This window comes from Canis aureus, chromosome 4 (genome assembly GCF_053574225.1).
Source record: "Canis aureus isolate CA01 chromosome 4, VMU_Caureus_v.1.0, whole genome shotgun sequence".
Lineage (NCBI taxonomy): Eukaryota > Metazoa > Chordata > Mammalia > Carnivora > Canidae > Canis > Canis aureus.
In genome coordinates this window covers 23,124,505-23,141,516 of record NC_135614.1, presented here as the reverse complement: position 1 = coordinate 23,141,516, position 17,012 = coordinate 23,124,505, and the positions used below count along the sequence as shown (strand labels likewise).

Genomic DNA, 17,012 nt, shown 5'->3' with positions numbered 1-17,012 from the left:
CGGGGCCGAGCCCCGGCGGGCCGGACGCGAGTTCGCGGTCCTTAGCGCCGAGTGTTTGAGAGCTACGCCAGGGTGGGGGTGGAGAACCCAGTAAGCTTTTTTTTTTTTTTAATATTAATTTATGAGAGAGGCAGAGACACAGGCAGAGGGAGAAGCAGGCTCCATGCAGGGAACCTGATGTGGGACTTGATCCCGGGTCTCCAGGACCACGCTGTGGGCCGAAGGTGGCGCTGAACTGCTGAGCCAAAAAGGGCAGCCTTTTTTTTTTTTTTTTTTTTTTTTTTTTTTTTTTTTTTGCCAATCGCTGGTCAACACCACTTTACTTGAGCCAACTTCTGTTTTCTAGCCATCTAAACAAAAGTGTAATTTTACTTTTAATTGCCCCATAGTAGGTATAGGCGATGCATGCATGATGCATTAGAAAAAGAATCAGGAAAAAAGAAAAAAAGAAAAAGAATCAGGACTGCTGTCTGGACTGGTTTCCCAATTCCCCTTTCCCGGGGAGAGCCCTGGTACCAGCTGTGCACTTCTGTATACTTGTGTATCCTGCCAGAGACAGTCCCTTCCAGACCCAAGTAATGCAAAATCTACACATTAAGAAAACAAAGAGATTAATAGCTATTCATGTCACAAGGGTGAGTATTGTGTTAGAAAGGAACTGAAGCACAAGGAAAGATTAAGGACACAAGGTACCTGAAAAATCTAGTTTTGAAACGCTGGTCTTTCCTCTGAGGTTGTCAAACTTTTCAAAGTTTACATTCCTAAGAATAACTGAGGATTCCCAAGAGCTTTTCTTGGTGTGGGTTATAGCTATTGATAATTACTGTATTCGAAATTAAAACTGAGAATTCTAAATAGGTTGCTTGATAAAATAATGTCATTACATTTAACGTATTTTTATTTTAAAAATTCTATTTTTCAAAACAAAAAGAAATTACTGAGAACAGTGGCATTGTTTTACATTTTGGCAGACATTTTAACATGTGATTCGTAGAAGACAGCTGGAGCCTCACATCTGTTTCTGCACTCGATCTGTTGTGATGTGTTATTTTGATTCAAGTGCATGAAGGAAAGCCAGATTCACACAGGTAAGTAGTTGAAAATAGGAAACCTCACAGAATCTTGGAAAGGGTCTCAGGGACCCCCCCCCCCCCCCCCAGGGATCTCCAGATCACATTTTGAGATCTGCTGCTCTAGGCAGCATTGTCTCTGCCTACAACATACCCTAAATGGAATTGGAAAGAGAATCACAGGTACCACCAACATAGCTATCATTCCCATTTTGCGAATGAGGAAATTGAAGCTAAGAGATATTGAGTGTTTAACCCAAATAAAATAGCTACTAGTCCTCACTACCGAGAGCGCCAATCAATTGCTTAGTAAGCAAGCAAGAAAACTTACACAGTGAAGCAAACATTGTTATTGGTGGTCAGGTTGGGCCAGAGCATGACATGGAACTGATTTTGTGATAAGCGTCCAAGAATTCAGAAAGAAGAACCCCTCCTGCCCTGCACCATAGAGGTCCCCAGAGTTGGAGGAGCCTGAGCTCAACCATGAAAGTTTCCATGGCTTTGCATATGTCCTTTGCATATGGCGCCTGGCTGGCTCAGTAGGTGGTGGAGCTTGCAACTCTTGATCTTGGAGCTGTAAATTCAAGCCCCAGGTTGGGTATAGAGATTACATAAATAAATAAATCTTTTTAAAGATTTTATTTATTTTAGAGAGAGCAAACATGAGTGGGGAGAGGACAGAGGAGGAAGGAGAGAGAGAGAATATCAAGCAGATTCCACACTGAGCTTGGAGCCCAACACAGGGCTCAATTCCACAACCCAGATATCATTACCTGAGCTGAAACAAAGAGTCAACCACTCAATGGACTGAACCACTCAGATGCTCCTAAATAAATTAAAAGAGAAAGAGAGAGAGAGAGAAGGGGCACCTGGGTGCCTCAGTAGTTGAGCATCTGCCTTTGGCTCAGATTGTGATCCTGAGGTCCTGGGATTGAGTTCCACATCAGGCTCCCAGTAGGGTGCCTGCTTCTCCCTGCCTATGTCTCTGTCTCTCTGTCTGTGTGTCTCTCATGAATAAATGAATAAAATATTTTTTTAAAAATTCAAAAAATTGGGGCAACCCTGGTGGCTCAGAGGTTTGGTGCTGCCTTCGGCCTAAGGTGTGATCCTGGAGACCAGGGATCGAGTCCCACATCAGGCTCCCTGCATGGGGCCTGCTTCTCCCTCTGCCTGTGTCTCTGCCTCTCTCTCTCTCTCTCTCTCTCTGTGTGTGTGTCTCTCATGAATAAATAAATAAAATCTTTTTTAAAAATTTAAAAATTCAAATTTCAAAAAATTAAAATTAAAAAAGAAAGAAAGAGGCACTTTCTAGAGGAAGGAAAAGGTGAGATACTATTTTACAACTGTATAAAGCTTACAAAGTATATGATTACAACATGCTCCCCTCCTTGATCTCTCTTTGATTATGGATTTTGGGGTGTTCTGGGAAGAACAGGGAGATCTTTCTGCCCAAAGACTGGGTTGGAATATGGAATGAAATAAACTAAATAAGGTTGACAATTTTGAAATCACAAAGACAGGGAAGTATCATCTGTTTTTTAAATTCATTTTGACAGTCAACCTGAAGTACAGAAAGGAGCTCTCCTGTTAACAGCTATGTGACCATAAGCAAGATACTTACACTCTCTGAGCCTCATCCATATTATGGACATAACACTGTTACCTCACTGAGTAGTCCTGTGAGTGAAGCATATAAACTGTTTAACACAGTTAACAAATAATGTTTTTAAAGATTTTTATTTATTTATTCATGAAAGACAGAGAGAGAGAGAGGAGCAGAGACACAGGCAGAGGGAGAAGCAGGGTCCACGCAGGGAGCCTGACACAGGACTCAATCCTGGGACTCCAGGATCACACCCTGGGCAAAAGGCAGACGCTAAACCGCTGAGCCACCCAGGGATTCCCCACAGTTAACAAATAATTATCTTCTAGGAAGGTCATATTGAAATTAATGGAGGTCTAGAATTTTTGTTTTTTAAAAAATTAAAAAATCTTGATCTTAGAGCTGTAAATTCAAGCCCCAGGTTGGGTGTAGAGATTACATAAATAAATAAATATTTTTATTTTTTAAAAAAGATTTTATTTATTTTAGAGAGAGCAAACATGAGTGGGGAGAGGACAGAGGAGGAGGGAGAGAGAGAGAATATCAAGCAGTGTGTCTGAGGAGCTCTGGTGTGTCTTCTTTCCCCAAACAGAAGGCATCATAGTCACCTGTTCTGGTTTCTGGCCTAGAATTAAATGTGTGTGTGTATGTGCACGCATGCATATGGTTGTGTATGTGCATGTATGGATGGATTTCATCACCTCTACACTACCCTAAAAAAAAAAACCCAAAAACTTAGTCAAATAATTTTTCACACTCTTTCTAAAAACGTGTTCTTTACTTGTGTGACAGCTTTATTGGGATATAATAGTTTACCATAAATTTTAGCCTTTTAAAATATACAACTCAGTGGTTTTTTAGTCATTCACAAACTCGTTCAACTGTCATCACCACCATCTGCTTTCAGAACATTTTTTCACCCTGAAAAGATACCCAATATGCACTAGCAGTGGCTCACATTTACCTCCAACCTCCTCAGCCCTAGGCAACCAATAATCTACTTTCTGGTTATATAGCTTTCCTTATTTTGCAACTGGTCTCTTCCATTTCACACATTTTCAAAGTTCAACTATAAGTAGCACATGTCAATACTTTGTTCCTTTTTTTTTAAAGATATATTTTTTTAAGATTGTATTTATTTATTCACGAGAACACACACAGAGAGAGAGGCAAAGACACAGGCAGAGGGAGAAGCAGGCTCCATGCAGGGAGAGCCAGATGTAGGACTCAATCTTGGGTTTCCAGGATCATGCCCTGTGCTGAAAGTGGCGCTAAACCACTGAGCCACCCAGGCTGCCCTACTTTGTTCCTTTTAATGGCTATTACAAATTGCACTGCTATGAACATTTGTGTACAAGTGTTGTGTGAGTACGTTTTCAATTCTCTTGGGTGAACACTTAGGGATAGAATTGTAAATGTAGATTTAACCATTTGGGGAACTCCCAGGCTGTTTTTCAGAGTGGCTGTGCCGTTTCACATTGCCATCAATGGTGTATACAGGTTCTTTGCCAATACTTGTTATTATCTGTCTTCTTCATTATAGCCTCTTGTGGATGTAAAGAGGTATCTCATTGTGGTTTTGATTTGCATTCCCTGATGACTAATGGTATTGAGCACCCATCAGCGTTCCAGAGTGTATCTTGTTGGAGAAATGTTTATTCAAATAATTTGCCCATTTTATTTTTTTTAAGATTTTGTTTATTTATTCATGAGAGACACAGACAGAGAGAGAGAGGGGCAGAGACACAGGCAGAGGGAGAAGCAGGCTCCACGCAGGGAGCCCGACGTGTGACTCGATCCCGGGACTCCAGGTCACGCCCTGGGCCAAAGGCAGGCACTAAACCACTGAGCCACCCAGGGATCCCCCCTAATTTGCCCATTTTAAAATTGGGTTGTTTTTTATTGAGTTTTAAGTGTTTTTTGTTAATATTCCAAAAACTGGAACCTCATCAGATAGAAGACCTGCAAATAATTTCTCTCATTCTATGGATTATCTTCACTTTTTTTTTTGTTTTTTTTTGTTGTTGTTGTTTGTTTGTTTTTTATCTTCACTTTTTTTATGGTAATCTTTGAAACACAAGTTTTTTATTTCAGTAATGTCCTATTTTTTTTCCTTTAGTTGCTTGTGCATTTGGTATCATATCTAAGAAACCATCACTTAATCTAAGATTACAGAAATTCATGCCTGTGTTTCTAAGTTTATAATTTTAGCTCTTACTTTTAGATCTTTGTTCCATTTTAAGTTAATTTTTGTATATGGAGTGAGGTAGGGATTCACCTTCATTCTTTTGCATGTGGCTAACCAGTCCACCTGGCACTATTTGTTGAAAAGGCTGTTTTCCCACCCCATTGAATAGTCTTGGCAAAAATTTGCTGCTTAAAGTGACATTCTCTGGTAAAAGCTACTCCTAGATGAGGAATTTAAGGAAGTGGGACCATTCTAGGTCAGCAGAGTATTTTTAGAAGCAACTGAGCAATAACCATGACAGCAACTAATGTCCAATGTCTCACTCTTTTAAATAATTTATGCATACCACCGTTTCATATATTCCTGACAACAACCCTGTACAGTAGCCTCCATTATTATAACCATTTTACAGATGGGGAACTGAGGCTCAAGGAAGTTGAATGACTTGCATAACAAATCACTCCAAACTCCTGGCTTGAAACAATACATAGTTACTATCTCTCAATCTTTGAAGGTCAGAAATGTGAAAGCCAGTTACTCACAAGGTTGCAGTGAGGATGTTTGCCAGGTCTGTCCTCATCTGAAGGCTTGACTGGGGTCAGAGGATTTGCTTCCAAGCTCACTCACATGGCAGGGGACAGGAGGCCCCAATTCTTCACCATGTGGACCTCTCCAGAGCCACCTGAATGTCCTTGTGAGATGGCTGCTGGCTTCTGCCTGAGTGATTGCACTGTGAGAGGGAACAAGGAATAAGCTACAGTGACTCTTACGAACTGGCCATAGAAATCACCTATCATGTTGTTACATCTGCCACATTCTGTTTATTAGAATCAAGTCACTAAGTAAGACCAATATTTTCTAGGGAGGGAATTAGGCTCCACCTTTTGTTTTGTTTTGTTTTTTAAGATTTTATTTATTTATTCATGAGAGACACAGAGAGAAAGAGAGGCAGAGACACAGGCAGAGGGAGAAGCAGGCTTCATACAGGGAGCCCAATGTGGGACTCGATCCCGGATCTCCAGGATCATGCCCTGGGCTAAAGGCGGCGCTAAACCACTGAGCCAGGGCAGCCCCAGTGGCGCAGCGGTTTAGCGCCGCCTGCAGACCAGGGCGTGATCTGGAGACCCTGGATTGAGTCCCACGTCAGGCTCTCTGCATGGAGCCTGCTTCTCCCTCTGCCTGTGTCTCTGCCTCTCTCTCTATCTCTATCTCTATGAATAAATAAATAAAATCTTAAAAAAAAAATAAACCACTGAGCCACCTGGGCTGCCCAGGCTCCACCTTTTGAAGGGAGACATCAAGGATTTATGGACATATTTTAAAACCACCACACTTGCCCAAGGTCTCAAAGATTGCAAGTGTTTTAACAGGAGAAGCACAGTGTGAAAGCACTGATAAATCTCTGCTTGCACCACACTTGTTAATGTCCATTTGGCTAAAGCAAATCACATGGCCAAGCCCAGAAGTAATGGTGAAGGGGACAGGATCCCACTTACTGGGAGTTAGAGCTCACTGGGGGCTGCCAATGTAACAGTCTAACACAATGCACTAACTTTCATCTCCTTGAAATATTGGAGTCTTTTTGGAGTTGTCTTTTCCAACTTGCATTGTCTCTATTTCCTTGAATTTGCTTTCTCTGACTGTTTTTAAGCTCCCTTTTTCAGGTTAAAAGCATTCCTCACGTGCCTGATGATCTTCAGCTGTCCATTCATGAGGGGCTGAAATACTTAAAGGAAGCTCTGAGGTGGAGGGGGGCTAATCTCAGGATGAGATTCTCTGCGTGGTCATCTGATCCAGACCATCTATTTCACTAGGGGTCACCCAAATGTCAGTATCTATAAATATTTTATCTTCTGCTGATCATTGTTCCCCCCAAAAAGCAGCCTACATTCTCCTGCCTGGGGAGTACAAGTCTGGGTCCAGGTTCTGAAAGCCAAGCTGGGGCCAGGCAGAGAGCAGGGACTCTCTCTATTCAGAATGCAGACTTTCACTTTCTTTCAGTATAGCACCTTCCTAAGGCTACACCTGCAGTGTGTCTCTGAAGCCCAAGGGGTCCCCAACCTGCTGTATCTCTTGTTCAACCTGTCTCAAAGATAAACCTCACATCACCTGCTGGTGTCACGGAGGGAAAGGTGGCTGGCTGGGTAGGATAGTGGAAGAGATTTGTGGGTTCCAGCTGTTCCTTTTAAAGACGTTAAGCCAGTCTTTCTCTCTCCAACCACACCTTGCACCCCTGATCGCAGAGGTACCTGGAACCTCTGATCTGTGAGCCTCCCTGGAGTGCTGATAAAAACTGGCCTTTTTCTTGTTAGCTGCTCCGCCCCCACTGTTCCCACTCTATGGAGTCAGTCACCATGAGTCTCTCTGCTTTCCAGCTTCCAGAATGTTGTTGCTATCACTGGTTCTGTGCCATATCCTTTTCTGACTTCTTAGTCCTTATGGGTTTATGCTTAAAAAAAAAATCGGCTCTCACTTTGGGGGGGGGGTGTCTAATGTGAATACACATAAAGAGCTAAATATATGTTTACCTGGTTTTATTTAAAGTATATAACACATCGTTTGTTTATGTATTTATTTGACAGGGAGAGAAAGAGCACAGCAGAGGGGAGGGACAGAGGGAGAGGGAGAAGCAGGCTCCCTGATGAGCCCCAATGCAGGGCTCGATCCCAGAACGCTGGAATCATGACCTGAACCCAAGGCAGACTCTTAAACAGCTGAGCCACTCAGGTGCCCCAACACATTTTTATTTTATTTTTTCTTATTTATTCATGAGAGACAGAGAGAGGCAGAGAGACACAGGCAGAGGGAGAAGCAGGCTCCATGCAGGGAGCCCGACATGGGACTCGATCCTGGGTCTCCAGGATCACACCCTGGGCCAAAGGCAGCGCTAAACTGCTAAGCCACCCAGGCTGCCCGCCCCAACACATTTTTAAATAGCCTTTCAGTTAGGAGGCAGAGAAGTAGGTGCGTAAAACAAAGAATGACCCTCAGAACCCTGCAGAACTGACCTAGGAGATCTGCTACCCTGACCAGAGTCAGGAAGCTGGGGAGTAAACAGCTACTGGCCCAGCCACCCGCCCCACCTTTGCCACGATCAAGGATCAGAGAGCTGCTGTCTGATGGGACTTCAGAGCCACGCAGAGCCTGCTGGATCCATCCAGATAGTGGTGCCTGAAACAACACCGCACCCCACTCTCCACCCCCACCTAACTCACTTCTGAATTCAAGTGTTACGTGAAGGCATCTGCTGATATAATCTTGACCTCTGAAACACATCTGGGGGTCTTGCTTTCAGGGAATGTGAAAATGACATTTTTTAGTTTTCCAGCTTCTGTAGTGTGAGAAGGCACAGCAGAAGAAAGTTAGAAAAGGCGTTGAGTGCACCAATCTACCTATCCACCACAAACAGTAAGGAAATGTATATAAACATTTTGTCACTGAACACTAGCATTCATTCCCACTGTTCTCACCTCACTTAATTTCCTTTCTCCTAGTCTGTAATTAAGGGTTAAACTCCACAAGCATCCCCTCCTGCCTTTGGTCAGGAGTTAGCAAACTCTTTCTATAAGAGATCAGAGGGTAAATATTTTACCATTTGCAGACTAGATGGTTTCTGTCACAAGTATTCAACTTCATTATTGTAGCAAGAGGGAAGCCATAGACAATGTGTGAACAAATGAGTATGGGTCCAGTAAGACGTTTGTTTGTTCTTTCTTTTCTTTTTCTTTCTTTCTTTCTTTCTTCCTTTCTTTCTTTCTTTCTTTCTTTCTTTCTTTCTTTCTTTCTTTCTTTCTTTCTTTCTTCTTTCTTTCTTTCTTTCTTTCTTCTTTCTTTCTTTCTTTCTTTCTTTCTTTCTTTCTTTCTTCTTTCCTTCCTTTCTTTCTCTTTCTTTCTTTCTTTCTTTCTTTCTTTCTTTCTTTCTTTCTTTCTTTCTTCCATTTTTTCTTTTAAAAAGATTTTATCTATGTATCTGACAGAGAGAGAACAAGCAGAGGAAGCGACAGAGGGAGAGGAAGAAGCAGGCTCCTCGCCAAGCAGGGAGCCTGATGTGAGGCTCCATTGCAGGACCCTGGGATCATGACCTAAACCAAAGACAAAAGCTGAACCGACTGAGCCCCCCAGAAGCCCCCAGTAAGACTTTCTTAACAAAAGCAGGCAGCCAGATGTATTTGTCCCACAGGCTATAGTTTGCAGACTCCCATATTGGTCATACTGTCCTTTAACAAATCCTTAATGAACACCTACTATGTGTCAGGTACTTTCTGGAGGAGGGGATATAGCAGTACACAAGACAGAGGCGCCCCAGATCCCATGGAGTGAATGAACATCCCACCTGGACAGATGGTCTCCTCCCCCACTTCCTTGCCTAGCCCACACTCTTACTTAATACTCCGTTTAGGTTGACCTTCCTTGACTTTCATTTCCCCAGCCAGGGTTGGTTCCTTCCCTCTGAGCTCCCGCAGTGCCCTGTGTACACTGAGGTCACTTGTACCCACCTTGTGCAGGAGCGTTGTTTGCTTTTGCATCTGGTCCCCTGCAGGACTGCTAACTCTACAAGGACAAGGACTTCCTTGCCTCCCATCCCATGGGGCCTGGCTCAGAACCAGCCTGTGGTCTGTACGTGCCGAACTGACTTTATAAAGCTTTTGTGGAAGCTGAGATATAAACAGGAGACACAGTTGCAGGCAGATTGGTCTGGTGTAGGCCCTCCCTATTCAGATGAGAATTTTTGTTTCTCAGTTGGGTTATGGTGTAATTGGTATGCACTCCTCTCAAGTGTGCTTGCCTATGAGTTTTGACAGATGTCTCCATTCTTGCAAATACCACCATAGTCAAGATAAAGGACATTTCATCACACCAGAAGTCCCCCAAACCTTTTTGTAATCAAACCCCCCCACATCAAAGCCCAAACCCCAGGCAAGAATCATTGATTTGCTTTTTATCACAACTGATTCACTTTATCTGTTCTGAAACTTTATATAAATGGAATCATACCATATGTATTGTTTAATATGTCATGCAGCATAACATTTTGCTTGTATGAGTAGTCCATTCCTTTTTATGACTGAGTAGTAGTCCATTTATGGATATACCACAGTCTATCTGTCAGATGAAAATTTAAAGATATCTCTGCCTCCTCTCCCAGAGCCTACCATGAGGAACAAGGAGGGCCTCATGTGGCCTCAAATATACTATTTGGGTATTATCTCATAATAAGTTTATCTAGGTAGTTGGCGATTGGGAAGCTGCCAGGGCAATTGTGACCCCACAGACACACACCCCTAGGTCCATACCTGATGTCCCGCCATTGAACTTGCAAAGTATGGATTGAATATGCAAAACACACCACATTTGGGCAGCCCTTCCTTGGAAAATTGAACATTTATTGATATGATTGTAGTTGCAAAAAATAGAAGTGGCCTGGGGGTGCCCGACCCAGGGATGCCCTTCCTATAATCTTTTTTTTTAAGATTTTTGTTTATTTATTTGAGAGTGTGTACACACACAAATGGGGAGCGGGGCAGGGGAAGAGGGAGAAGCGGGCTCCCTGCTGAGCAAGGATGCGGGGCTTGATCCCAGAACTCCGGGATCATGACCTGAACCGAAGGTAGCCACTTAACTGACTGAGCACACAGGTGCCCCGCTATCGCCTAATATTTCAGGGATTGGCCACCTAGGCCTTCTAAAACTCATTCCTTCTCCCTGCATTTATCAGGTGCCTGTGTGCCCTCTGTCTCTGTCTTCCGCAGGGGCAATGAGAGGCTGGCCCCACCCTCTGTAATGAGGCCATCCATGCAAAATCTATATCATCAAAAGGATAATCACCCCTTACCTTTGGATAACACTTTTCCACTTTACAAAGCACTTTCAGACCATTATCTCACATAAGCTGAGCCACAGCCCTATGATGGAGGCTGCTTATTATTCTCCACTTGATCTTAGCCAAAAGGCTGAGAAGTGATTATTATTATTCTCATCTACATCTCACAGATAAAGAAACTGAGGTTCAAAGAGGTTATGACTTCACTGAAACCATGCAGCCAGGACCCATGGAGCTAGGACCAGTGTTCCTGCTTCTGGCTGGCCATCTTGTACATTTTCTCCTTCATCTTAGGTGAAGGCGCCCCTTGGGTACCAATTCTTTATCATCACATTTCTGAATACATTGGGCAATGAACAGCATCCATTTCCGGAGCGCCTGAAATACAAGAGACAGATTGTGTTCAGAAGGTGATAACAATCATAGATAACTTTTATAGGCATCCAGACTGAGTCAGGTGTTGTATGAGGCTTCTAGAGATCTTATCTGTATATTCCCAGCTGCTATACAAGGTAGGTATTATTATGCCTGTTTTACAGGTGAGGGAGCAGCCTTAGAGAAACTAGCTTGCCCAAGGTCACCTGCTATATCTCTAGAAATTCTCTAGCCTCTTGCTGTGGTTGGGAACAGTCTACTGTGTATAGGCTTTGACATTCCTTGGTTCAAATGCTGGCTTTCCCACCTGCTTGATGTATGACCATGAGCTTTGAAGCTATTCTGTCCTCTGAAAAATGGGAAGGCGAACCCCTCATACACAGAGTGCTCTTCTAAAGATGACATGTCAGGCCCAGCCAAGGTTTGGCCAACAAGAATGGTGATTAGGCACCAATCCAGATCCAAGAAGGTGCCAGGGGCCATGAGGCTGGGAGAAGAGGAGCAGGTGGCGTAGCAGCATGTGTGACTGTTGAGTATGCCAGAGGGGCCATGCTTCAGCCTCAGCATTTCCTCTTTTGGAGGTTTTGTTGGGTGATGCCAACAGAAGTCGGTAGTTGACTTCAGAAAATGAGGTTTGGTTTGTTCAAGGTTACTTTGGCATAATAAAGTCCTCCATTGAAGCCAGTTTATCATCTGCCTGTTTACTACAATTCAACATCTGTCTTTCTCCTTGTCTATCCCAGTATTAAGGAGAAGATTCTTCATGATACAATCTTCCCTGTATTACCCCTGGCCTGCAGGGAGAAAGTGGGCAGTACACTTAATGCCACACCACATCCAGTGGGATGTTCTGGTTTTGATAGCTTGACCTCCAACCAGAGAGAGCACTTTTGAAATGGAAATGTCCTGTCATCCAAACAGTGAATGGTGTGCATGCCCTGTGCTAGCCACAGCCCAAAGGCAAAGCACACAGTCTACAGAGCCTCAGAGCCAAGAGCCAAGAGTGGGGGCTTGCCACACTGAAGCAAGAGGTACTCTGCCCCAGGGAGCTTCTACTCTCTCTTGGGTGGAGCCCAGGGTTTTCAATGAGAATCTTTTTTTTTTTTTTTCTCTCTCTCTCTCAGTGAGAATCCTTTTTTGATGACTAGGTAGGTGCTGTGAGATTCAGGGTGAAAAACTCTGACTCCCAGGATCTCATTCTCCATGCAGACTCTAAACAAGATACCTGGCTTCTATCTCTCCATCAACAAATTCATTCAGAAATATCTGTTCAGATGCTAGTATAGCCCCAACTCTGGGTTCAGGAGTGAACAAGAACAGACCTCATGGAGCTTCTAGCTATGGGACTTACCTGCCTTGGTGACAATTCCTTGTATCCAGGTCTTCTGGCTGGATTTAGGTGGGGTTATTCATCCATCCACTCTGAATTCAGCTCAGAAGCCCTGGGATAGTACTGACCAGAAGTGCAAATTGGATTATGTCGCCACTCTCTCTTCCATGGCTTCCCACAGAATCTTGAGTAAGGCCCTGCATGGTCTGGCCTCAGCTTCTGTGTTTCTCCCTCTCATTTTCTGTGCTCCTGTTCTTCACATGGACCACACTGTCTCCCATCACAAGGCCTTTGCATGTGCCATTCCCTTTGCCTGGTTGTTCTCTGTGGTGAAGAGATTTTAAGGTGACTGCCATGACACTCCTCTCCTGGCATTCACACCCTTGATGTAAGGGGAACTGTGACTTGTTTCTAACCAACAGATTATGGCAAGGGTGATGGAATGTCACTGCTGTGATTGTGTTTGTAGGACTCCATCTTGCTAGCACACTTACTTTAGAGTCCTCCCCTACCCCAGCTGGTCTTGCTCTTGCTCTCACTGGCTTTAAAGAAACAAGCTGCCATGAATCCTGTTGCCACAAAAAAAAAAAAAAAAAAAAAAAAAATCCACTTCCAAGCCTGAATGAGCTTGGAAGTGGATCCTTCCCCAGTCAAGCCTCCATGTGAAAAATGCAGCCTTATATCATACCTTGATCTCAGCTTTGCAGAGGATCCAGCTAAGCCGTGCTATTATTCTTGACCCATAGAAACTGTGAGATAATCTATGTCTTGTTTTAAGTCACTAAGTTTTTGTTCAAAAAAATAAAGCTGTATAAATGTGTTACTATTTTCTATATGCAGCATAGAAAACCAATATATTCTCTCATAGTCACCTCGTTGACTTCTACTCATTCCTTATCCCCATCCCCACTCAGATGCATTTTCTCAGGGCAGCCTTCCCTTCCCTATCTAACAGGGCTCAGTCTCCTGTTAGAGGCTCTCAGGTCACCGTGTGCCTCACATGCATATGACTTGTCCAGGCATAGTTGTATGATTAATTACTATCCGGCCCTTCTCTAGACTGTAAGGTCCATAAAAGCAGCCTGCTTTACCCCAGGGACTAGTGCAGTGCCTGGCACATGAGTGTGTTCAGTACTATTTGGTGAATAAATAAATAACTTAGCGGGTGGACTCAGGATGAGTGTAGTGAGAGACAGAGATTGTTCAGCGATTAGACTTGGGAGAAAGTGGTTTCTATAATACTAAGAACTCACTTTTATCATGACATAACCGAACAACTGAAGCTGAGAGTGTATTGGGGGCATCCTTGGTGGGAATAATGTGTCTATACAGCAGTCACACTGAGCCAGACTCAGGGCTTGGAATCAGTGGGTTTCTCTTGGAAGCTCCAGACTCCTTCCTCCTTTCAGGAGAACATCTTGTATTTTGATCACCAGGCAACTCTCTTAGCAATGTCCTCCCTTTGAGTTTCTACTTTGAGGACAGAAAATGCAGGGGGAGAAAGGAAGGGTGAGTAAGGTAAAGGGAGCTCCAGCTTGGCAGTTCCAAGAAGGCCCACAAAATGCCAAATAGCTTGTCCCCATAATAGGTAGGTGAGTACATGGTGCTAGGACCTGGATTGTATCTGCTCTCCTCCGATCCAGGTGTTGAAGTTCTAATCCATGTGTTGAAGTTCTAACCAAATACAATACAGCATTGTATTCGGAGATGGGGTGACTGTATTTGGAGATGGAACCTATAAGGAGGTAATTAAGGTTAAAAAAAAGTCATAAGAATAAGGCTTTAATCCATAAGGCTGGTGCCTTTATAAGAGGAGGAAGAGAGGGACGCCTGGGTGGCTTAGCAGTTGAGCATCTGCCTTTGGCTCAGGGCGTGATCCCGGAGTCCTGGGACTGAGTCCCACATCGGGCTTCCTGCATGGAGCCTGCTTCTCCCTCTGCCTGTGTCTCTGCCTCTCTCTGTGTGTCTCTCATGAATAAATTAATAAAATATTTTTTAAAAAAGAGAAGGAAGAGATACCAGAGCTCTCTCTGCCACATGAAGATGCAGTAAGAAGGTAGTCGTTTACTGCCAGAAAAGAGATCTCACCAGAAACCAAATTAACTGGCACCTTCCTCTTGAACTTCCAAGCCTCCAGGACTATAAGACAATACATTTCTACTGTTTAAGTCACCCAACCTATGGTATTTTTGTTATGGAAGCCTGAGAAGATTAAGACATGGGGTTATCTAGAAGGCATTTTATGCTATAAAAATAAGGTTTAGCAACCTCAGAGTTTAGGCTTATATTTTCCTATCTCTTCAAGTGGACTTTTCCTGTCTCTTCTGATTTTATTTTATTTTATTATTTATTTATTTATTTATTTATTTATTTATTTATTTAGGCATCAGAGTTTAAACATGCCCAAGTCTTTACAGCTTTAAACATCCCTCTCTGGATCCCAACATCCTTCCTAGCTATGGCCATGTTTTCCTCCCTACTTTCCAGCCATGCTTCTGGCATCTACACTTGCTGATGTATCATGCTCTCACTTCCATTTATTCACTCTTCAATCCCTTCAGCTGGGCCTCCACCCTGCAGTAGCTCAGAAGCTACTTTGATGTAACATCCAGCAGACACTTTTTTGGTCCTCATCTGACTGTTCACTTTTTCTCAGCCCTTTCTCATCCTTTGAGTTTCTGGACACTGCTCTCTTCTGAATCCTTTTGTCTCTTCCTGGGATCTCCTTGCTGGTCTTCATATGCCCCCTGCTGCCCTACTGCCCCTCATGGAAATGTTGACATTCTCCGAGTTTTGCCTTTGGTCCCCTTCCCTTCTCACCCCACATCTCTGTCCACTAAGCTTTCCCACTCCTTTTGCTCCAGCATCTGCTCAGGGCTCCCAAACCCATATCTTCAGCCCAGGTTCCTTGTTGCTGCCTGGATGTCCCTCAAGCACATCTAACTATACATCCTGTGAGTCAGCACACAATGCTGCCCCCTTTCCCCCCTGCATGCCCTTTCCTAGAACGTGGCACCATCAGAGGCTAAAGGTCAACCTCCAGGGGCACCTGGATGGCTCAGTGGTTGAGTGTCTGCCTTTGGCTCAGGTCATGATCCTGGGATCCTGGGATTGAGTCCTGCATCGGGCTTCCTACAGGGAGCCTGCTTCTCCCTCTGCCTATGTCTCTGCCTCTCTCTTTGTATCTCTCATGAATAAATAAAATAAATAAAATAAAGGTCAGCCTCCGTTCCTCTTTTCCTCACTTCTTAGCTCTAACCAGTCACAGTGACCTGCCTTCTTGGCTTCCTAAATATTTATATGCACCCATCTCCTCTGCCTCTTATTCCATATAGAGAGCCTAAAAGACACTGATTTGGCTGTTGCCTCTGTATGGGAATGATTTTAACAGGCAAAGGAAAAGCTACAATGGGTGCACCAAGGAAATAGTCTTTTGCTCTTCTAGAGCTGCTGGAGAAAAGTGGATTGATGTCTGGAGGTGCAGGGTTTAGTGGATTTTTTTAATGAAATCTGAGTCAGTGGAGGGGCTCAAGGCAAGGTCTACAGTGGAGGGGCTGTAATGTGGTCTCCTGCTTTGGATGTGATGTGGGGCTGGTGACCACAACTAGCTCACAGAGGCATTCTGTGTGGCTCATACATAGTTCAAAACTGTTTGATGAATTTCCAACATTAAAAGCCTGGAGATTTTGGGCAGCCGGGGTGGCTCAGCAGTTTAGTACTGCCTTCAGCCTAGGGCCTGATCCTGGAGACCTGAGATCGAGTCCCACATTGGGTTCCCTGCATGGAGCCTGCTTCTCCCTCTGCCTGTGTCTCTGCCTCTCTCTGTCTCTCATGAATAAATAAATAAAACATTAAAAAATAAATACAAGCCTGGAGATTTCAACATAAGAAAATGGATTTCTAGCTTTTCTGGAAAAATCAGATTTAGCGGTTCTGAGCCCAGCACGCACAGGATCAAGACTGGAAGCTGACTTGCAGCTGCTGCACCAGTGGATGGTTCTCCACAGTGTTCACTTGCAAATTTGCTCACTCATGCTACTGCCCGGACCCTGGAAGCATCTGAGTTTGCTAAACCTGAACTAGATATTCTCCAGTTTGCATCCAGCCTGTGATTTTGCACTATCGTATTTCAGCAATGGAGGAAGTTCCCTTAGGATTTCCTCCAAGCCCTGCCATGTTGCTAATCCTAGAAAATCCCCTTTCCCTCGTCTTCACAGTAACAAGTGTTACTGGACCTGTCCGCTTTTTGCCTCTACCCCCCACTTCCCTTTCCTGTCCACCCTACTCGTCCCCTGTTCCAAAAATTCTTCTGGTTCGGGTCTTCAGTCCTCTGTGGCCTTCTCAGCTCCAATATTGCATCTCTTCAAAGCCCAGCCTCCTCAGGCACTTTGGTGGAGGATGTATGCCTGTGCCTCGCCATTGTTCTGGAAGTTACATGGCTCTCGAAATGAGACATTGGAAGATAAATGAGTGAGGAAGTCCTTACATGAAGTTCTGAATGTCCACTAACAGGTGCAGGGGAACGAACAACCATCTGGGAAGATGCTGGACTGGTTAGGAGTGCTTTCGGCTGCAGATAAGAGAAACATCTCCTCAAAATCCTGAATAAAAGCCATGTGACAAGA

At 43.9% G+C, this 17,012-nt stretch overlaps 1 long non-coding RNA gene across 1 annotated transcript; it reads left to right on the top strand.

Moving 5' to 3' along the window:
- Positions 1–3: 3 nt before the first annotated feature.
- LOC144311824 (uncharacterized) lies at positions 4–17,012 on the top strand. The gene is made up of 3 exons (XR_013377329.1): positions 4–90; positions 972–1,088; positions 16,900–17,012. It is a non-coding gene; the product is annotated as an uncharacterized LOC144311824 (long non-coding RNA).